The following is a 21,428-nucleotide window of genomic DNA, read 5'->3' on the forward strand; positions in this document are numbered from 1 at the left end:
AATGAGGTCTCTCTTCCTCAGAAACAACCCACTCTGTCCCTGACTGCTGGAAGAGGGAAGAATATGTTCACCTTCTTTTACAGTATCCCACTGACCTCATTTGTGGGGGCTCTCCCTATACAACCCAACCAACTCTCAAAGGCCACCTCCAACTGCTATTTAATCTGGGGGTGAGATTTTCAAAGTAGGAATTTAAAGAGGGACCACAGCAGTGAGAAACACCTTCAAAGGCAGGATTCTTCTGTCTTGCAAGGTTCACTCTTTATTGTAAGTGGGGGGACTATTTTCCCGCTATCTCCTCCACAGCGATAGTGTACAGGTCTCGAAATCAAGATTCATGATGAGTTATTCGAGACAGTTATTCAGGAGCAGTCCTCTCAGAGATGGTTTCTTCTTGTCTTGCCAACTCTGAGGTTTACTGATTTAACTTATCCCCGCCCCCCCTCCCCCAAAGGAATAGTTCCACCACGATACGGCCACGCAGCCAGCCATCAACTGGGAAGATGTTGCTACCACTTGACTGTTTTAAACTCGGGTCACAAACCGGTGGCCAGGACAGGTCTCTGTACCGATGGAGCGACTGATCCCAACCAGCAGAAATCCCAGGGTGCTGCCGCACCGCCAGCGCAGGGGTGTGTCTGGAACACAGGCGTTCCCAGGGGCGGCCCTTCCCACTTCAATACCCATTAGTGCATACTAATAGAAAACTGTGACCAAAGGGGGGAAAAAATCATGAAGGAATTGAGAACACAGTACCTCGTGGCTTCAAGCTTAGGTCACTTCCCAGGCCAGCAGAGCAGCTGGACTTCTGAGGGTGAAGAAAATATGAACTAGGCAGTGGAAAGAGGAAATACCAACCCTGCAACTCTGGCCCCAGGACCAGCAGCAAAGACGGGTTATGGCGATTTCGCATTTGTTTTCATTACCTATGTGTTGATTAGTAACTATTAATCATTGTTTTCTTCTGTGTCCATTACAGTTTCATATTCAGGCTGTTGGAAGTTGGTTTTACAGAATATTCAGTAGAACGATGACTGAAATTAAAAAGCTATCAGTCGGTGGATGAGGTGGGGCACGTCTCCACTCTCAACACTTTTGAGGTAGAGGCAAGAGGATCAGGGAGTTCAAGGCTAGCCAGGCTCCAGGGAACCCCACCCAAAATAAAAATAAACACAGGGTCAATGACATGGGTCACTGCGTTAAGGCACTTGCTGCCAAGTCTGAGTTCAATTTCCAGGACATGCATGTAGAAGGAGAGAACTGACTCCTACAAACTGTCCTCTGGCTTCCACGTATGTGCCCTGGGTGGGGTTTCAATGAGACGTCCTCCACAGTCTCAGGCATTTGATACTTGGTCCCCAGTTGGTGAAGCTACTTGGGAAGGTCTAAGAGGTGTGGCCTCCCTGGAGGAGGAGTGTCACTGGAGGCAGGCTCTGAGAGTTCGAATACTCACACTATTTCCAGCTCATTCTCTTGCTTCCTACCTGCTTTTCAAGACCTGAGCACTCAGCCGGGGGTGGGAGGTGGGGGGTGGCATACACCTTTAATCCCAGCACTCAAGAGGCGGCGGCAGCAGCAGGCAGATCTCTGAGTTTGAGCCCAGCCTGGTCAACACAGCAACCACATGCAGCCAGATACACAAAATCAATAATAAATGTAAATTTCTGTTTGTTTTGTTTTGTTTTTCAAGACAGAATTTCTTTATGTAACTCTGGCTGTCCTGGAACTCACTCTGTAGACCAGGCTGGCCTGAAACTCACAGAGATCCACCTGTCACTGCCTCCCAAGTGCATGCACCACCACTGCCTGCCAATAAATGTAATTTTTAAAGTAGTCAGTGTTTCAGTAATTTTTCACTTTACCTTTTAAACATAATAAAATACATAAAGTTTAGAGTTTATCATTTTAACCTTTGTGGGGTATTTGGTGCTGGAGATTTGTACATGCTCCACCACGGAAGAACAATTCCACCACAATTTTAACCACTTTAACTTGTATTGAAATACATTCATATTTTGTGCAACAATCACTATGCAACTACCCGACTCCACCAGTTTCTCTGTCTCCACTAACTGAAATGTGTTAAGCAATAGCTTCCGTCTGTCCTTGGACCTGGCCTGTGGCAGCTGCTTTTCTGCTTGCTGTCTCCATGACTGTTGTGGCTACCTCACATAACCTGAATCCTATAATGTGAATGGACTTTGTGGGACAGGGAGAGGGAGCACTGGGGATTGAAGCCAGGGCTCTGAGCATGCTAGCAAGTAATCTGTCCCTGAGCCACATTCTGAGAGCCTACGTAACTGGATTATTTTTTTAAAAAATTATGTTGCCTGGCATGGTGGTGCACGCCTTTAATCCTAGGACTGTGGAGGCAGAGGCAGAGCAAGTTCCAGGATAGCCCAAGCTACATAGAGAAATCCTGTCTCAATAAACCAAAAAACAAAAAACAAAACAAAAACATAAACCTAATATAAATATAAAATGAAGGTATCAGAGGTCTAACATAACTCATTGATTAATGAAGAGGCCAGTAATCTGTTACAACTAGATCAAAAGTGAATCCAAAGAACCACATACATTCAGGCAACACAAAATGTTAGCGTAAGTTTATTTTTAAAGATTGCAAAATGAACCAGGCATGATGGTGCACACAGTTGTAATCTCAGCACTTTGGAGATGGAGACATCAGTAGTTGAAGCCTATCACTGCTATATATAGTGAGTTTGTAGCTGGCCTGGGGAGCATGACACTTTGCCTCAAACAAATAAATAAATATCAAATCAAAACAACAATAAAATAAATCTAAAAATATTAAAAATCAAAAGAGTAAAAGATAAAATATACAGAATCATTTAACCAGAGAGAAATAAGCTATATTTCTCCTAGGAACATTAGATTTCATTTCTATAGGTTAAGATAATCTGCATTAACCAAATCCAAAAACATATCAAAAAATTATCCACCATGACCAAGTAGATTTCATCCCAGGGATACAAGGATGGTTCAACATACAAAAATCTGTCAATGTAATACACCATATAAACAAACTGAAAGAAAAAAAAACACATGATCATCTCCTTAGATGCTGAAAAAGCCTTTGACAAAATCCAACACCCCTTCATGATAAAGGTCTTAGAAAGATCAGGAATACAAGGAACATTTCTAAACATAATAAAAGCAATTTATAGCAAACCAACAACCAACATCAAATTAAACGGCGAGAAACTCAAAGCGAGTCCACTAAAATCAGAAACAAGACAAGGCTGTCCACTCTCTCCATATTTATTCAATATAGTACTTGAAGTTCTAGCTAGAGCAATAAGACAACCAAAGGAGATCAAAGGGATACAAATTGGAAAGGAAGCGGCCGGGCAGTGATGGCACATGCCTTTAATCCCAGCACTCGGGAGGCAGAGGCAGGCAGATCTCTATGAGTTCGAGGCCAAGCCTGGTCTACAAAGTGAGTTCCAGGAAAGGCGCAAAACTACACAGAGAAACCCTGTCTCGAAAAACAAAAACAAACAAACAAACAAAAATTGGAAAGGAAGAAGTCAAACTTTCACTATTTGCAGGTGATATGATAGTATACATACGTGACCCCAAAAATTCTGCCAGGGAACTCCTACAGCTGATAAACTCCTTCAGTAAAGTGGCAGGATACAAGATCAACTAAAAAAAAAATCAGTAGCCCTCCTATACACAAATGATAAAAGGGCTGAGAAAGAAACCAGAGAAACATCACCCTTTACAATAGTCACAAATAATATAAAATACCTTGGGCTAACACTAACTAGACAAGTGAAGGACCTGTTTGATAAGAACTTTAAATCTCTAAAGAAAGAAATTGAAGAAGATATCAGAAAATGGAAGGATCTCCCATGCTCATGGATAGGTAGAATTAATATATTAAAAATGGCAATCTTACCAAAAGCAATCTACAGATTCAATGCAATCCCCATCAAAATCTCAACACAGTTCTTCACAGACTTGGAAAGAAAAATACTCAACTTCATATGGAAAAACAAAAGACCCAGGATAGATAAAAGAATCCTATACGATAAAGCAACCTTTGGAGGCATCACCATCCCTGACTTCAAACTCTACTATAGAGCTATAGTAATAAAAACAGCTTGGTACTGGTATAAAAACCGACATACGGACCAATGGAATCGAATTGAAGACCCTGACATTAATCCATGCACATATGAACACCTGATTTTTGACAAAGAAGCCAAAACTATACAATGGAAAAAGAAAGCATCTTCATCAAATGGTGCTGGCATAACTGGATGTCAATATGTAAAAGATTACAAATAGATCCATATCTGTCACCATGCACAAAACTCAAGTCCAAGTGGATCAAAGACCTGAACATAAATCCAGTTACACTAAACTTAATAGAAGAGAAAGTAGGAAGTACTTTTGAACACACTGGCACAGGAGATCACTTCCTAAATATAATACCAGCAGCACAGACACTGAGAACAATAATTAATAAATGGGACCTCTTGAAACTGAGAGGCTTTTGTAGGGCAAAAGACATGGTCAATAAGACAAAAAGACAGCCTACAGAATGGGAAAAGATCTTCACCAACCCCACATCTAACAGAGGATTGATCACCACAGTATATAAAGAACTCACGAAACTAGACATCAAAATACTGAACAATCCGATTAAAAAATGGGCTAAAGAGCTAAACAAAGAATTCTTAAAAGAAGAATCTCAAATGGCTGAAAAGACATTTAAAGAAATGCTCAACATCCTTAATCATCAGAGAAATACAAGTCAAAATGACTCTGAGATACCACCTCACACCTGTCAGAATGGCTACGATCAAAAACACCAATGACAGCCAATGTTGGAGAAGATGCAGAGCAAAGGGAACACTCCTCCACTGTTGGTGGGAATGCAAACTTGTACAACCACTGTGGAAATCAGTATGGTGGTTTCTCAGAAAATTGGGAATCAATCAAGACCCAGCCATACCACTCTTGGACATATACCCAAGGAATGCTCAATCATACCACAAAGAAACATGCTCAACTATGTTCATAGCAGCACTTTTCATAATAGCCAGAACCTGGAAACAGCCTAGATACCGGTCAACCAAAGAATGGATTAAAAAATGTGGTACATATACACAATGGAATACTACTCAGCAGAGAAAAACAATGACAGCATGAAATTTGCAAGCAAATGGGATGAAACTAGAAAATATCATCCTGAGTGAGGTAACACAAACCCAGAAGGACGAACATGGTGTATACTCATTCATAAGTGGATTCTAGATATAAAATAAAGAACAATCAGACTGCAACCCACAGAACCATGGAGGCTATATATATATATATATATATATATATATATATATATATATATATATATATATATATATATATATATATATATAGCAGAGGGGACCCTAGGATGACCGTGGCTTAGAATAAGTTTTGGTTTTGCTCAATTACTGGGCGAGCCTCAATGAAACATTTTACTATTAAGAATTTATACTGTATCAAGCTGATAATTGAAAAATAAATAAATAAATTTTAAAAATGGAAAAAAAGATAAAACTTGGAAGCTGGAGAAATGGCCCGGTGATTGACAGCACTGGCTACTCTTCCAGAGGACCTGGGTGGGATTCCCAGCACCTACATAATGCTCACAACCATCTGTAACTCTAGCTCCAGGATTCTACTCCTCTGGCCTCCCCAGGCGCCTGCACTCACATAAATAAAGGTAAAAGAAAATAAATCTTCAAATTTTATTTTTGAAGTAAAAATAAAGCTTTTTTTTTTTTTTTAAAGAAAAAGATAACCTGCATTATTAGTACTTTTCTACAAATTAAAGAGCTGTAAAATAATCAAAAGCAAAACGAAGAGCCAAGAAGTGTGCTCAAGACAGGATCTCTGGTCACCGCACACAGGGAGCACGGGTGGGTGTTGACGGTGCGGTGCCGGGTGGGGAAGCGGAGGGGCAGCGCAGGTGTCCGCCTGTTCCCTTCTGCTCATCTTCCGTTTTTCTGCTGGTGAACCTTTCTCATCCTCCGGCTCATGCAATGTTAGGCCTCATCCATAGAGGGCGCCAGAGAGACACCGAGAGGCACTGCGGGTCCCTCCCCACCCTGAGGTTCCAGGGGTGCTTCCTGTGGCGAGGAGCACAGCCTCCAGCCGCGGTCCACCTCCCACCCAGAGGAAGACTTCCGGCTCACCAGCCCTGGCCTGACCTGGGCAGCCCTCGGAATCCCAGTCCAGCCCTAGGTCTCCTCTAGGTCGGCTGCTGTCCGCATTGCTCCTCACGCTCAAACTCGACCTTACATTTCTCCTGATGAATTTTCAGTGTGGCCTCCTGTTAGCTCCATCATTATCTCATCTCTCCCGGTTACCTTCTTCTCCTCTCCCCTCCTCTGCCCTACACGCCCAGGGTCTCACGATGCACCCCAGACTAACCTGGGACTGACTGCCCATCCCTATTAGTTCTTAAATTTCAGGTATAGCTTAGCGGTGGAGTGGTTGCCCAATGTAAGCAAGGCCAACTCCCAACGCCACAAAATAAGTAAACAATAAACAGATAAATAAGCATGTTCGGTGTCCATTTCAATTCCTTCCTCCTGAAGTGTCCATCGTATTAACATTTCAGTTTCTTAGATTTCACTTCTGAGTTGTAACTGATCTGTTTTTCCATTTCCCTTTTCTTTGGACCTAGCTGCTTTTTCCTTTTTAAGGCTACAATAAGTACATCTGGAATTTTGTTTTTCTTTATTTCAGTACTTCCTCAAAAATAATGTGTGTGTGTGTGTGTGTGTGTGTGTGGTGTGTGTGTGGTGTTTTGAGAGAGGGTCTCATCTCTCTATGTACTTCTGTCCTGGAACTTACTATGTAGATTAGGCTAGCCTAAAGAAATGAGCCATCATGCCTGCCTTAAAATATTTTTTAAATATTTATCTATTCATTCGTTTATTTATTTACTTGTTTGTTTGTTTACTAGGACAGGGTCTCTCTTTGTAGCCCTGGCTGTCCTGGAATTCACTCTGTAGACCTGGTTGGTCTCAAATTAACAAAAATCCATCTCCCTCTGCCTCCCAAATGCTGGGATCAAAAGCATGAACCACCACACCCAGGTCAAAAAATTATTTTTAAAGTGGGTTTTTTGTGTGATAAATTTTCTGGGAATTTTTAAATTACACATGTTAGTTTTATTATGCCCCACACTTTGTGTGTGTGTGTGTGTGTGTGTGTGTGTGTGTGTGGTCGTCTTCTATTTTGTTTTCTTGAGACAGTTTTTTTGCAGAGCTCAGGCTAGCCTCCAACTCATTATGCAACTGAGTATGACCTTGAAGAGCTCATTATGTAACTGGGGATGACCTTGAACTCCTGAACTTCAAGCTCACCTTCCAAGTTCTGGGATTAAAGGCTTGTGCCACCACATCCGGCTCTTCTCTTTTTCTGCCTTTGAGATGTGATCTTACTTTTAGCCCAGGTTGACGTCTATCTCAGAATCCTGCCTCAGTCTCCAAGTGCTGTGTTTGCTGGAGTGAGCCATGGTGGCCCGACCTGACAATTGGACTTTAGAATTGTAAGTATAAAATTCTAGACCCGAAGGTTTTCTGTTTTGTCCTTTAGCACTTAACAACTACCATCCTGTAGCCAGTGTACCTTTGAGAAGTCTAATATTTCATGTTCTGTTTCTAGCAGAGACTGTCTTCTTTATCTTTAATGCTCTTAAATTCCTCCATAATGTGTCTACTGTGGACTTTTCTTATCTCTTCCCCTTTCAACCTGAAACTCGACTCTATTATTTATTCCAATATGCCCTCTTCCTCCTCTGTCTCAGAAGGACACAGATCCGGAGCATGCTGCCCAGGGCGTGGCTGAGTGCCGCTCAGCGCAGCCTGCCTTCCCTTTAACTTCTTTTTTGGACCCATCCTCCTTCATCTCTTGCATTTGCTCCTCTGCCCTCCTCCATATTTTCTTGCTGTGTTTTATTCATTAACATTGGCTGCAGGTTTCTCCAGTGGTTGGTTTTCAGAGCCGGATCAGGAAACAGCCTCTTAGAGGGGTAATCATCCCCATCCTGTGTGTGCTGTAAGTTCTCATCAGTGTGTGTGCTGCCAATGCTCATCCCCACGGTGTGCATGCTGTGGGTGCTTTCCTGCTATAATGGCTAAGTACAGTGCTGAGCTAGAGAGTCTCGCTGACTGATGACGCTTACCACTGGATTAACTGGCTGTTTACAGAAAGAAAAGCTTCATGAGCTTGGGATGTAGCTCAGTTGGTAGAGTGCTTGCCTACCATGCCCAAAGTCCTGGGTTTGATCCCCAGCACCTCATAAAGCCAGGCATAGTGGCACCTGCCTGTCATCTAAGCACACAGGAGAGAGAAGCAATAGAAGAAGATCAGGAGGAATTCAAAGTCACTCTCCTCAGCTACATAAGGAGGTCAAGAGGCAGAGGCAGGTGTTACCTATCTATTTAATTTGAGACTAGCCTGATCTACATAGTGAATTTCAGGCCTGTAAAGGCTGCCCAGTGAGACTCTGTCTCAAATAAAATAAATCTGCCTCTACCCCTTGAATGCTGAAATTAAAGGCATGTGCCACCCTACCCAGTTTTTAAAATTTTTGTTTTAAAGAAAAAAGTTTGAAAACCCCTATTCCAGAGTAGGAGTGAACCCTATTTCTCTTTCTAGCCCATGGACCTACAACGTGCCTTGCCCAGGATTGTTCAATGAACAGATGAACAAATAAGTAAATAAATATGCTTTGAAGGACAGATACTGTAACAGACACACACACACACACACACACACACACACACACACACACACACACCGTGCCATGCTAGAGACCAAACCCAGAGCTCTCAGCTCACTCCTCAGGTCTTCTACCACTGAACTAAACCCACAACCTGACTCATATTATTTCAAAAGGGAAAACAGAAGTATTTTTCTGAAGGGTCAAAGTGTTCCAGCTTAAGGGACTAGAAATAGTACAAGACATTAAAATGAGAAGTGAGGGAGCTTTTCTAACAGAACAGAATGTGTCACAGGAAGGAAGCAGCTGTTTACCTGTGTGGGGCCAGATAGTCTTGCTGTACGTCAGACAGAGTGGAGAACTAGATATGAACGTTCACCTGTCTTGCATCAAGGCAGGCACTGGAGATGTGCAGGAAGATGAAGATGCGCTATTTATTTTATCTTGTAATTATTTTGTATTATGACTATAAATGAATAAATGTTTCTTTCTTCTTAAGGCAAAGACAAAAAGAACAATTTAAGAAATAGTCTGAACCACGCCCCCAAACAAACAATGGGGCCTTGGTGGTACACATCTCTGATCCCAGCCCTCGGGAGGCAAGGGTAGGCAGACCTCTGTGAATTCTACATAGTGGGAACCAGGACTACATAGCGAGAGACCCTGTCTCAAACAACCAAAACCAAACCAACGCCCCCCACCACACAGAGAGAGAGAGAGAGAGAGAGAGAGAGAGAGAGAGAGAGAGAGAGAAGAAAAGAAGAGAAAAGAAAAGAAAAAAGAAATAATCTCATTAGTTTAATGACAGTACCACATGTGCAGTGCATAACCTGGTTTCAGTAAAATAAAAATTGAACCACATAGTTTTAAGGAAAAGAAGTCTGGGAAGTCTTGAGCCACTAACGACCTACTTAAGAGAACTCCTTCAAAGACAGATTAGCAAGGGGAGATGGGAGACAGTAGGTTGGGGAGCAGAGTGAGACAATGATCGTGAGCCCACACTTACTCAGTGCAAAACTCAAGCTCACACTTGTTAGAAAAAGTCATGTCAGGTCACTAGGAACCGGGTTACGAGCAGTGCTTTCATGGTGAAATCAAGACAGTTCTTTTCATGGTAGCCAGGTACGCAGTGGTCATGTTTGCGTATCTGCCTTCCAGGTGGTCCAGAATGTCTCAGCTTTCTATACATCTTAATCCTTGGCCATAGGGAGTAGGACCACAGCTTCACTGGCTCCAGTTCATTTTCATAGACCAGTCAGAGTAGTCTTTCCACAGTGTCGTGTAGTCAAAGCACCCCCCTGGGGATGGAGAGATGGCCCGATGGCTGATAGTGTACGCTGTTCTTCCAGACGGGCTGCATTCAGTTCCCACTATCCAGTTCTACTCCAGAGGAGTTAGACACCCCCTTCTGACCTCCATGGGCACCAGGCACACACACAGTGCACACACAATATACATACAAGCAACACACACACACACATCAAATCAAATACACATTTTTTAAAAAGGCAATCTTCTGGAGGCTCAGTGAACCGAGGATGAAAGGAAAATGCCTTTGGTTGGCATGGAGGGCCCTTCACCCTCAGTCTGGTTGCTTGGCCTGTTTTCTAGGTTTTTAGGTTTTAGGCCTGTTTTGGTGGCTAAGGATGGTACTCAAACCCTTGCCTATGCTGTGCAGGATTCTACCACTGAGCTCCATCCATCCCTGGGCCCTGTCTTACTTCTTACCACTGCCTCTGATCATCTTTGCTTTGAAGTCCAGTTCCTTCTTGTAGTCTTTGGCTTTTTTATTATTGTTACAATAAAATAACTAGGAGTTAAGGTCGGGGTGAGGGGGATGTTTTTCCCACAGTTCCCTCTACCCAGCTCAGACTAACCTGCCCCTCCTTCCTCAATGCCAGCATCTTCCTTGTCTTACCTACAACCTCCTCCCAGTCTGGGTTGGTTTCTTTCCTTCCCACTTGGGTCCTCTGCCAGAGGGGCAGTTACCCTTAACCACTGAGCGGTCTCTCTCCATTCCCTGTTTTTGTTTGGAGACAGGGTCCCATTTGAAGCCTTGTCTGGCCTGAATTCCCCTATTGGAAACCAGTCTTGGAGATCCCCCTTTCTCAGTCTCCTGAGAGCGGAGACTGCGGGCTTTGGGCCACCACGTGTATGCCATCTGCCAGGCTGAGCCTCCCGGGGTTAGTTTTCCTATCCCAAGCCTGTGCTCTGCTCTCTAGTTGGTTAGTAGCTGTTTACGACTTGATGGGAGAAGCTCATGTACTTTGAGTTGTACATACAGTGATCTGGCACAAACATAGTTCATAGTGCTGGCTTAAGGTGCATGGTGGACATTGCTCACCCCAGAGCCTAGAAGGCTTCAGGTGACAAGCATGTCCATGCTGGGATGTCAGAGACTATTCACACCTTTATCTTAGTGTCATTTTCTCATCCTCTTGGACTATTCAGGTGTTTGGGGGATACAACCTTATGAGCATCCAAGAGTCCCAGGGGGTTCTCTTGTTTGTTTTTAAGTCAAATCGTAGGAGAAAATTATCAGGAAACACCTCAAGAGGTTCATATAAAGAATGAACTGAAAGGAACTATCAAAAGATTTTTTTTTCCCAATTAATTTGTGGTAGTTTTTTGTTTTGTTTTGTTTTGGTTTTTTTTTGTTTGTTTTTTTGTTTTGTTTTTTGATTGTTTGATTCTTAGATTACTGATGTCAGAGACTGGTTTTACCTCAGAAGAAATACAAACAGAAACATGCATAATTATGTTGCTATCATTAAGAAAGTCAGGCCTGGCATGGATGTACCTGCCTCAAATCTCAGCTACTATGGATGCTAAAGCAGGCCTGATTGAGCCCAGGTGTTCAAAGCCAGCCTGGGCATTCCAGTGAGACCCTGTCTCAAAACCAAAAAAGCGCTGGATTTTCCACTGAGTGTACTAAAACGCGTAATTGAGGAATCTCTGTGATAAAGGAGGTGAGAGCTGGTGTGGTAACACACCCCTGTAATCCCTGCACCTGGGAGACAGAGGCAAGTGGGTTAGTACAAGTATGAGGTCAGCCTGGGCCTCTTAATGCATCCTAGGGTAGCAAGGGCTGTACAGTAAGGGTAAGATCTTGTTTCAAAAACCAAACAAGCAAGAGCATAAACACAGAGGAAATGTTGTCAGTGAAGCTAAATGCCTGCCTCTGTTTCCGTACCCACCTCACCCCTACACCCGAGACAGGGTTTCTCTGTGTAGCCCTGATTGTCCAGGAACTCAATCTGTAGAGCAGGCTGGCCTCGAACTCAGAAATCTGCCTGCCTCTGCCTCCTGGGTGCTGAAATTAAAGATGTGTGCCACCAAGACTGGCTTAATTTTGTTGTTGTTGTTATTTGTTTTTTAGCTTCCTTGTTTTCTCTTTTTCATATATTTATTTATTATTTATTTGCAGGAGAGGTGGCATGGGTGTCACGGTGTGCATGTGGAGGTCTATCTGTGGAGGTCTTGGTTTGCTCCTTCCACCCAGGAATTGAACTCACTTGGTGGCAAGTGCCTTAACTCATTGACCCATCTGGCCTGACCTCAAACTCTCAATTCTCCTGCTGCAGACTGTCAGTTGCTAGGATTGCAAGCATTCAGCACTGTGCCCAGCTTTATTGAATTTCTTCAGATTATGACACAGATTGGAAAAGAAGCTGAGCTGAGAATGTCGCTCAGTGGTAGAGCACTTGCCTAACACGCCTCTGCTGTAGATCTGACCCCCAGAATCTCACAAATACAGTTCTTTAAATAAGCAAATAAAACAGCCTGTGTCTTAGCCATGCAGAAGATGGCCTGGGAAAAAGCAAGAGGGCAATAACGTTTACTTATTTGTTTTTGTTTGTGTGTTTGTCTTCGTATGGATGTGAACATGCAAGTATGGAGATCACAGGACAACTTTCAAGCTCTCTTCCTGCTGCTGCCCTGTGTGCTACAGGCTAACTGGACTGAGAACATCCAGGCAATTCTTCTGTCTCCACATACTGCCTTGAGGGAATGCTGGGATTACAGGGGCATACCACGGAATCTAGTTTTGTGAGATTTAATGTATTTTTATTTTATGTGGATCTGTGCTTTGCCCTGCCTGTAGGTCTGTGGGCTACACGTGTGCAGTGTCCATGGAGGGCAGAAGAGGGTACCAGAGCCTCTGGAACTAGAGTTAGGGATGTTGTGAACCACCCTGTGGGTCACTGGAACTGAACCCAGGTCCTCTGGAAGATCCGTCAACATTTAATACAGAGGCATCTCTCCAGCCCCTGCATCTGCCTTTTTAATGTGGGTCCTGGGCTTGAACTCAAACTCAGGTCGTCTAGTGTGAGGATAGTGCTTTTTCCAGCTGAGTCAGGAAATGGTGACATATGCCATTCATCCCAGGACTGCCTCTGCCTCCTGAGTACAGAGAGGCAGATGGATCTCGGTTGTATGATATTTTGTTTGTGTTCAGACAAATAAAGCTTGCCTGGAGATCAGAGGACAGAGCCAGCCACTAGTTAACCATAAAGGACAGGCAGTGGTGGTACACACCTTTACTCCCAGCATTGGGAGGAGGAAGTAAGTAGATCAGGAGTTCAAGGCCACCCTGGGCTACAGGAGTCTAAAAGAGAAACAGAGCGTGTTGGCTCACTCCTTTAATCCCAGCAGTAGAGAGGATCATGTCTTTGATCCCAGCACATGGGAGGCTCACACCTTTAATCCCAGCACTAGGGAGGTGGACACAGGAATATAAGGTGGGGGGTTAGGAATTTAGCTCAGTGGTAGAGCGCTTGCCTAGCAAATGCAAGCCCTGGGTTCGGTCCTCAGCTCTGGGGGGGAAAAAAAGGAATATAAGGTGGGTGGAGACAAGCTCTGTCCCCCATTTGGTCTGATCTACATAGTGAGTTCCAGGACTATGTAGAGAGATCCTGTCTCAAAAAACAAACAAACAAAAAGACTTAACTCATTTTCTTTCTGTTTTGAGAGAGGGTCTATGTGGCTGTGGCTAGCTTTTAAATTTACTATGTAAACCAGACTGGTATTGAACTCACCGAGATCACCTGGCTCTACCTCCTGAGGGCTGAGTTTAAAAAAGTATGTGCCACCATACCTGGCAATTTATTTTTAGACCCATTTTCACTATGTAGCCCTAGCTGGCTATCTTACCACCCATCATGCAGTGCTATTGTTTTATGTATGGTGTGCGTGCGTGCGTGCGTGCGTGCGTGCGTGCGCATGCTAGCACTTGGGTGCCATGGAGTCCAGATCTCCCTGGAACTGGAGTTACAGGTGGTTGTGAGCCACCCAATGTAGGTGCTGGGGATCAAACTGTGGTCCTCTGGTCCTCTGCAAGAACAAAAAGCAGTCTCAACTGCTCAGTCATCTCTCCAGCCCTGATTTAAGTACTTCTAAACTACTTCTCAGTGAGGAAACCCATCAGCAGCGTCGTGTGCTGAAACTGCCCACGAACTCACTGTGTCTGCCACCTCGCTGGACTCTGCTGTGAGCTGAAGTTCTGTTTTTGTCATTGTGTGCTTACACACACACACACACACACACACACACACACACACACACACTTGGCACATAGCCTCCAGAAGGTCACAGAAGTGGAATGAGCTGCTCTCTGAAACCAAAGCACCACCATTCTCAACTTCAAATAAAATACTAAACTTCCAATGTCAACATCATGTCCCTTCTGTCTTTTACAATGAGATAACATATTAGGGGGAAAAAATTAGGCCTATGACAAAAAAAGGTTTAAAAACTCACTTATCATTGCTGAGAACAGATATCAGTTTCTACTAGAAAATGGTAAGAAAATTGCAGACACCAGAGATGACTTCTCCCACTCTGCTCAGGCACTCTAGCGTTTTCATCTAGACACCCACTACCCTGGTACAGCTCTATGATAGAGCGGGCCCCAGGTTCAGTCCCAAGCATCACAAGCTAGGAGTGTTCCCGTGACATGTAGAAGGCTCAGGGGAAGCCTTGGCCTCTCCCCTCAGCACGGCAAGGTCAGAGCGCAGGACCACACCCCTGCATCCTAGCACCCTGGAGGTGGAGGAGGCAGCAGGGGGAGGCAGAACCCTGCTCGGGGTCTTCCTTGGCTACAGAGTGAGTCAGAGGCCAGCCTGAGCTACAGGAGAACATGTTTCAGTAAATAAGCAAACCCTTAGGAACAACAACAAAATCCCTGCCCCTTTTCATCAGAGACATCAAAGTTATTTTCACAGTAAAGCAGATGAACACAATCTCACTGTGGGGGCAGAGTGGAGGAGTAAGCGCCGAATTACTGAACTTGTATCCCCTATATTTTGGGAAACAATCCATGGGAAATAAAGCACAGTCGTCAATAGAGTGTTTAATTTGGAAATGCAAATATTTATCGATCCGATTTTCAATTTTGTGAACAGCGAAGGTCTCATGAGGGACAAAACAGTACCTAATTGAAAAAAAAAGGTGGGGGAGGGAGAACACAGAGCACATAGGAGGGCTTATTTTTCATACGTTGTATTTATTTACATGGACACTGGATTTCATCTAAGTAAGATGGTTTTCATAATTAAAGACATGTAGCCAGGCGTAGTGGCACATAGTGAATTTCGGGGCAGCCAGAGCTATCTAGTGGGACTCTGTAAAAAAGAGAACACTCGTGGGCGTGTCCTAGGACATTTCTTACAATTTTTCTGGCTCTTTCAGGAAAAGAAGGTGAGGTTCCGGATTGGGGACAGCTGATGAGCTTGCTCAGAGTAGTATCTTTAGGAACTGAACGCTTCTTCCTGTGGGTCCGCACTGCAAGGTCCCCTACATCCATTAGAATTCCCAGCGGTTGAGCGAGCGGAGCGCAGAAAGCCTGAGGCTCAAAGCCCGAGCCCAGCTTTCCTAAGTCACTTTGTGACGGGTGATTTTGAGCACCGTATTTATTTTTCAGAGTTTCGGTTTCATTATTTGGGACATGGGAACAATATATCTGCTTAGGAAGGTTGCTGAGAAGATGAACTGGGCCTGTGTGTGAAAAGCCTTTTTCAGCTGTAAATCGCTCCCCCAGATGTTAGTTATTATCGCCATTAAAGGACATGGAATCCGTTTCAATTGTACAGGAGCTTGCAAAAAAGCCTCCTTGACACTTTCCGCCGCAACTTGACCCGGAGCTTAATCGGGTTGTCAAGCGAAAGGGTTCTGGTGTCCCCGCAGCAGCCCGGGGCAGGGTCACCCACGCGGTCGGCGCGGTCACTGCCGCGTCCTCTCCGGATCCGCAGCTCCCCCACGATCCTCCCACCCGCGTCTCCGCAGGAGGAGCGCGATGTTCCTCGCCTTTGGGGTGGCGCGGGCCGGAGGGTGTGGGCCGGGGCGGAGCTGGGCCGGGTGGGGGTGGGGTGAAGCGAGGGGCGTGGCTTGACACGGAGGGCGTGGCCTGGGCCTCCGGGCGTTCCGGGAGGCCGATGCCCGAAGCTGGCAGAGCCCGGTGCACTCGGCCCGCAGCCTGCACGCACCGCGGTGCGGGCTGCACCCTTGGGTCCCCACGGCTCTAGAGCCGAACTTGCGTCCCTGAGTCTCAACAGGTCAAGGGAGGTGACGAGGACGCCCCAGCCGGGACTGGAGGACCCAGGAGCTGGAAGGTAAGCTGAACCCTGAGTGTCCCGGGCTGGGGGACGGGGGGTCCTCCTGGTCTCCGGGGCCGCAGTCGCGAACTTTTCGGCAGCCAGGCTGCCTCGCACGCTAACTCAAGGCCGGCTTTGCCACTTTCTGGGTGGGAGCCTTTCGGCAGAATGGGCGCAGGAGACAGGCGCGCGCCGCCCCTGTCTGCGGTTCCGCGGCAGGTAGCTTCGAGAAACCCAGGGGACGGGGACCTGGGAGGTCGCTCTTCCACCCTCGCTCCCTTAAGCCTCGCGTCCTGCGGGAAAACGTCCCGTTGTTGGAGCCTGGTCCCTGAGTTGCGTAACAGGAGTCCCAGAAGTTTCTTGAGAACAGCCAGGTTTTTCCTCCTCCGCTTCCGACCCTCCTTCCCCCAGCATCTGGCAGGAGATTAGTGGTACCTACCCATCCCCTCTAATTGTGATGGAGAGGAGGTGTGGGGCGGTGGTCAGCATCCTCCAGGCAGGGAAAGTTGGAGGCACTTCTGAGAACTGCTGTTCCGGACGGAGGGAGACGGCGTTTTGAGACCGAGGATTGGCCGGTTTCTTTGGACGCTGCTCCCCACCCCCCACTGTTTTCTCCAGTGTCGGGTCGGGTCCGCGGTGACTGAGCCTCTAGCCCTCGGCTAGCGAGTTAGAGGGGGACGGTTCGAGGGGGGGTACGAATCATACGCTTCCTGTGTGGAACCCTACTTCCATGAACGAAGCCCCGAGGGGCCTTCCAGCGTCTCGCGGTTTGGGTTTTCTTCACTAATACTGTTATGCAAATCGTCCTAAGACCCTTGGCTTTGGAGGTTGGGGCTGTGTCCGAATCTTCCGAGAACCAGACAGAGCTGGCGGAAAGCCCTGACTGCCGGCGTTCCATTTGCCTTGCTTTGTACTCTTTTGAAGGGTAGGGTGGGATAATTTTAATCCTGTTGGTGCGCCATGGGGGGTATGACCCGCCGCTGAGGAACTTGGCACATTGAAAACCTTCAGTGCGGAACCATGAACCGAGATGCAGACGCACTGCTGCCCGGGACAGTTGCAGACTGAGAATTCTGAGCTCTCTGCAATGGAGTCACTGAGGAGCAGTCCTAGAGCGGGCTCTGCGCCGGATTCAGGGCAAGGTCGTGCAGAATGCGTGGTTGGTGGGGGTGGGCGGCATCCCTCCCTCAGACCTAGGCAGTATCAGGCTTGTGCTCTTCGAAGGGGGCTTGCAAAGGGAAAAGACTCAAGCTCTTCCCTGCGGCTTACAAATACCTAGATATGGCCCTGCTTAAGTGTTTGCTTCCTCTGTCTAATGTATCTCCTTAGCTTGCCTTTCATCTTTAGTGGGAAGGATTCCGTGAGTGGGCATTCTAGAAATAGATTCACAAGAGACTGAAAATTCTCGGTGGCTCGCCTGCTTCATTTAAAGGTGATTTCTTGACTGTGTGGGGAAGATAAAAATGCATAAAAGGAAAAGGAAGAGTGGAGAGCTAACAATCCAGGGGAGAATGGGAGAGAAGATAAATTCTAATTAAAACTAGGGAATCGCATTTGAATTCAGTGTGCCCAGGGAGAACAGAAAAGGAAGGGTTGGAGATGAGACAGGTCATAGTGAGACTTGGAGGAGACCAAGTTTCAGACAGGAGTGATTGTTTTTGTTTTTGAAATGTCACAAGTTTGCTGACTGGGGGTGTGGGACTAGCAGGTTTGATCCTGGGCGTAACTTTGCTGTCTGCAGAAAGAAGCTGGACTTTGGCGCTAATATGTCTTATTCATTCAGTGCAGAAAGTGCATTCTATAGGGCCCTTGTCTTCGGTCATTTGCATAACTCTTCGACCTTGCAAAAAGACAGTTTTGATGAATCATGTTGTCTTCCCTTAGGATACAAAAATCATCCAAAGGTTAGACAATAGAGCAAAATAAAGTCCAGACTGTTTTAAGTATGGCTTTCCTCACCGTATGCAGAGCAAGCTTCCCCCCACCCCCAGAAGTCAGTGTTCCGTTATGGGGTAATCAGACAGTATCCGAACCGCTGTGTCTTCTGTTTCCTACTCGGTTTAACTGAATTTTGTAAAGAGCTGATTGAGCTAACAGGTGGTGGTGGCGGTGATGTTCCTCCTGTTCTTTATCCTCTGCCTCCTTTTCATCCTTCTAGTTTTCGTTTGTTTTTGATTTTTCAAAGAATCTCACTGTGTAGCTTAGGTAGTTTTTGTTCTCCTGCCTCAGCATCTGCTGGGGGTGCAAGCACGTGCCATGTGCCACTCACCTAGTCAGCACTCCTAATTTAAGATGAGTTAGCCGTTAAGAGCACTGGCTGCTCTTCCAGAGGACCCCGGTTCAATTCCCAGGACCACACGGCAGCCCAAAACTAGCTGCAACTCCAGGGCAATCAACACACTCACACAGGCATGTAAGCAAAAACACCAATGCACTTAAAATAAAAACAAATAAATCCTAAAAAGATAGACACACTTATGAGTTGCATTTTTGTTAGACACCAATTTTTTGTTTGTTTTTTGTTTTTGTTTTTGTTTTGTTTTGTTTTCCCAGACAGGGTTTCTCTGTGTGGTCCTGGCCATCCTGGAACGCCCTCTGTAGACCAGGCTGGAAACTCACAGAAATACTCCTGCCTCTGCCTCACAGGTGCTGGGATCAAAGGCCTGCACCACCACACCCAGTATACACCAATACATATTTATCCATATGTTTGGTCAGTGTCGGAAAAAAACAGTAGAAAATTGTCCCTTGTGTTTTGTTGGTTTTGTTTTGAGACAGGATCTTGATCTGCAGTCCAGGCTGACCTAGAACTTGGTACATAGCCCAGAGTGGTCTCAAACTTGTTAACATTGTATTGCCCAAGAGTGGAATTATAAACATGAGCCACAATGTCTGCCTCTGTTGTTGATTGCAGACAAGTCTTTTTTTTTTTAAGAGTTTCTCTGTTTGCCTGCAAGTACCTTAGTGTACCAATGTGCATGTGGTACCCACAGAAGCCAGAAGATAGTGTCAGAGCTCCTGGGACTGGAGTTAAACTGTAAGCCCCGCATGTAGGGGCTTGGAACTGAACCTGGGCCGTGCAAGAGCAGCAAGTGCTCTTAACCATTGAGCCATCTCTCCAGTCCATCAAGACAGATTCTTTTTTTTTTTTTTGGTTTTTCAAGATAGGGTTTCTCTGTGTAGCTTTGCGCTTTTCCTGGAGCTCACTTGGTAGCCCAGGCTGGCCTCGAACTCACAGAGATCCGCCTGGCTCTGCCTCCTGAGTGCTGAGATTAAAGGCTTGCGCCACCACCGCCCGGCTGACAGATTCTTTCTGTGTAGCTGAAACCAGGCTGGAACTCAGGATCCTTCTGCCTCGCCTTTGGAAGTGCCAGGATTGTCGGCGTGCACCACCACACAGCCGGTTTAAAATCCAAGCTTCTGAAAAGACACTTGTTTTTATTATTTTTTGAAAAACAAGTGGAAAGAGTTCTTTGCTCAGCTCTTTCGTCAAATTTGCATAAACTCTCATGGAGTTAGTTGAATGTTAAAATCCAAGTCCTGAAATAGCCCTGTATTTTCACTTTTTAAAAGCCAAAGCTGAGCTGGAGAGATGGCTCAGTAGTTAAGAGCACTTGCTCTTCTTCCAGAGGACCTGGGTTTAGTTCCCAATAGCCATATAACTCCAGCTGCAAGGTTTCTGATACCCCTCCAGGCCTCCACGGGCATCCCCAACACACACATGTATATTGGTTCTTTGAGACAGGTTCCTTTGTATAACAGCTCTGGCTGTCTTGAAACTCGTTGTAGACCAGGCTGGCCTGGAACTCAGAGATCAACCTGCATCTTCCTCCTGAATGCTGGGATTAAAGGGGACTGAGCACTTGAATCTTGGATTGTATTAAAATTAATTATATAAATGTGACCTATTTATGAACATTCTACCACAGCATGGAAATAAATATGAAATGTGTGGTTCTTAATAGGTACAGATATTCTGTTAATGATTAACTCTCATTCGTGTGTGTGTGTGTGTGTGTGTGTGTGTGTGTGTGTGTGTGTGTGTGAGAGAGAGAGAGAGAGAGAGAGAGAGAGAGAGATGCATATATGTGTGTGGGTGTGAGCACCTGTGTGTGTTCATCATCTAGAGGAGGATGTCAAGTGTCCTGTGCTTATTCCCTCGAGAACAGGGTCTAACACTGAGTCTGGAGCTTGGCTGGTACCCAACAAGATCCAGCAACCTCTTGTTTTTACCTTTCACAGTGCTAGGATTACAGGACCGAGTGAGTCCATACTTGGCTTTTCACATGAGTGCTTGGGCTTTGAAGGCAGGTGAGGACCTTACCTGCTAAGCTGCATCTCCAACCTATTTATTTATTTTTGAGATAGGGTTTTCTGCGGCTGGCCACGCACTGTGTATATTCCTGGGAATTGAACCATGGACCTGGTGTCTGCTAGGCAAGCGCTCTACCAACTAACTGAGCTATGCCTGCAGCCTCGGCCCCTCCAACCCCTTAACTTCTGGTGTTTACAGTGAGCTCTCAGAGTTGATACAAAGTGACAAGGCCATCCTGGCTGCTAATGAGTTCCTCTCTCCTGCCTCAGGACAGCTCTCCTTTAGTACTATTCTCCAGGGGAGGAAAGTCAGCTGACGCTCTTAAATTATCTGGCCCATTTTAAACATGACTAAGTGTTTCTTATGAGAATGACTTTTTCCTACTGAGTTCTGTGACAAGTGGAGCCTGAAGGAAATAACGTTACGAAATCTCTTGTTCGGTCCTGATACTCCTTCCGTGTGCCAGACAGTGATCTGAGCATACACCGTGGTGAGCCTTGATCTGCAGAAGAGCAAGCAGGGACATTCTCCGACAGCACGTCTGTGTTGATATCCATGCCATGCCATGCACACCTAATTGTAACTCGGAAGCTGGAGTTCATTTTCCCTTTCACGATCAGGAAACTGAGCTGAAGTTGAATGGCTTGACTCTGTGACTCAAAGCCTGGTGCAGTTTCTAGTATGGTACACTACGTCGGCTATGTGGATATGTGGTTTCCTGTTTTTCAAGAATTACAGCTTGACTCTAAAATATAAAAATAGTCTTCCT

The 21,428-nt window shown here is 45.5% G+C and overlaps 1 protein-coding gene across 2 annotated transcripts in view; it reads left to right on the top strand.

Annotated features, from left to right (window-relative positions):
- The first annotated feature begins 16,160 nt into the window (after positions 1-16,160).
- Aff1 (AF4/FMR2 family member 1) overlaps positions 16,161-21,428 on the top strand; it is a 165,134-nt gene continuing 159,866 nt past the window's right edge. For both annotated transcript variants that reach the window (XM_037209233.1, XM_028867301.2), the window contains exon 1: positions 16,161-16,362. The gene's annotated coding sequence lies outside the window, so the exon portion shown is untranslated. The remainder of the gene's footprint in view (positions 16,363-21,428) is intronic.

This window comes from Peromyscus leucopus, chromosome 10 (genome assembly GCF_004664715.2).
Source record: "Peromyscus leucopus breed LL Stock chromosome 10, UCI_PerLeu_2.1, whole genome shotgun sequence".
Taxonomy (NCBI): Eukaryota; Metazoa; Chordata; class Mammalia; order Rodentia; family Cricetidae; genus Peromyscus; species Peromyscus leucopus.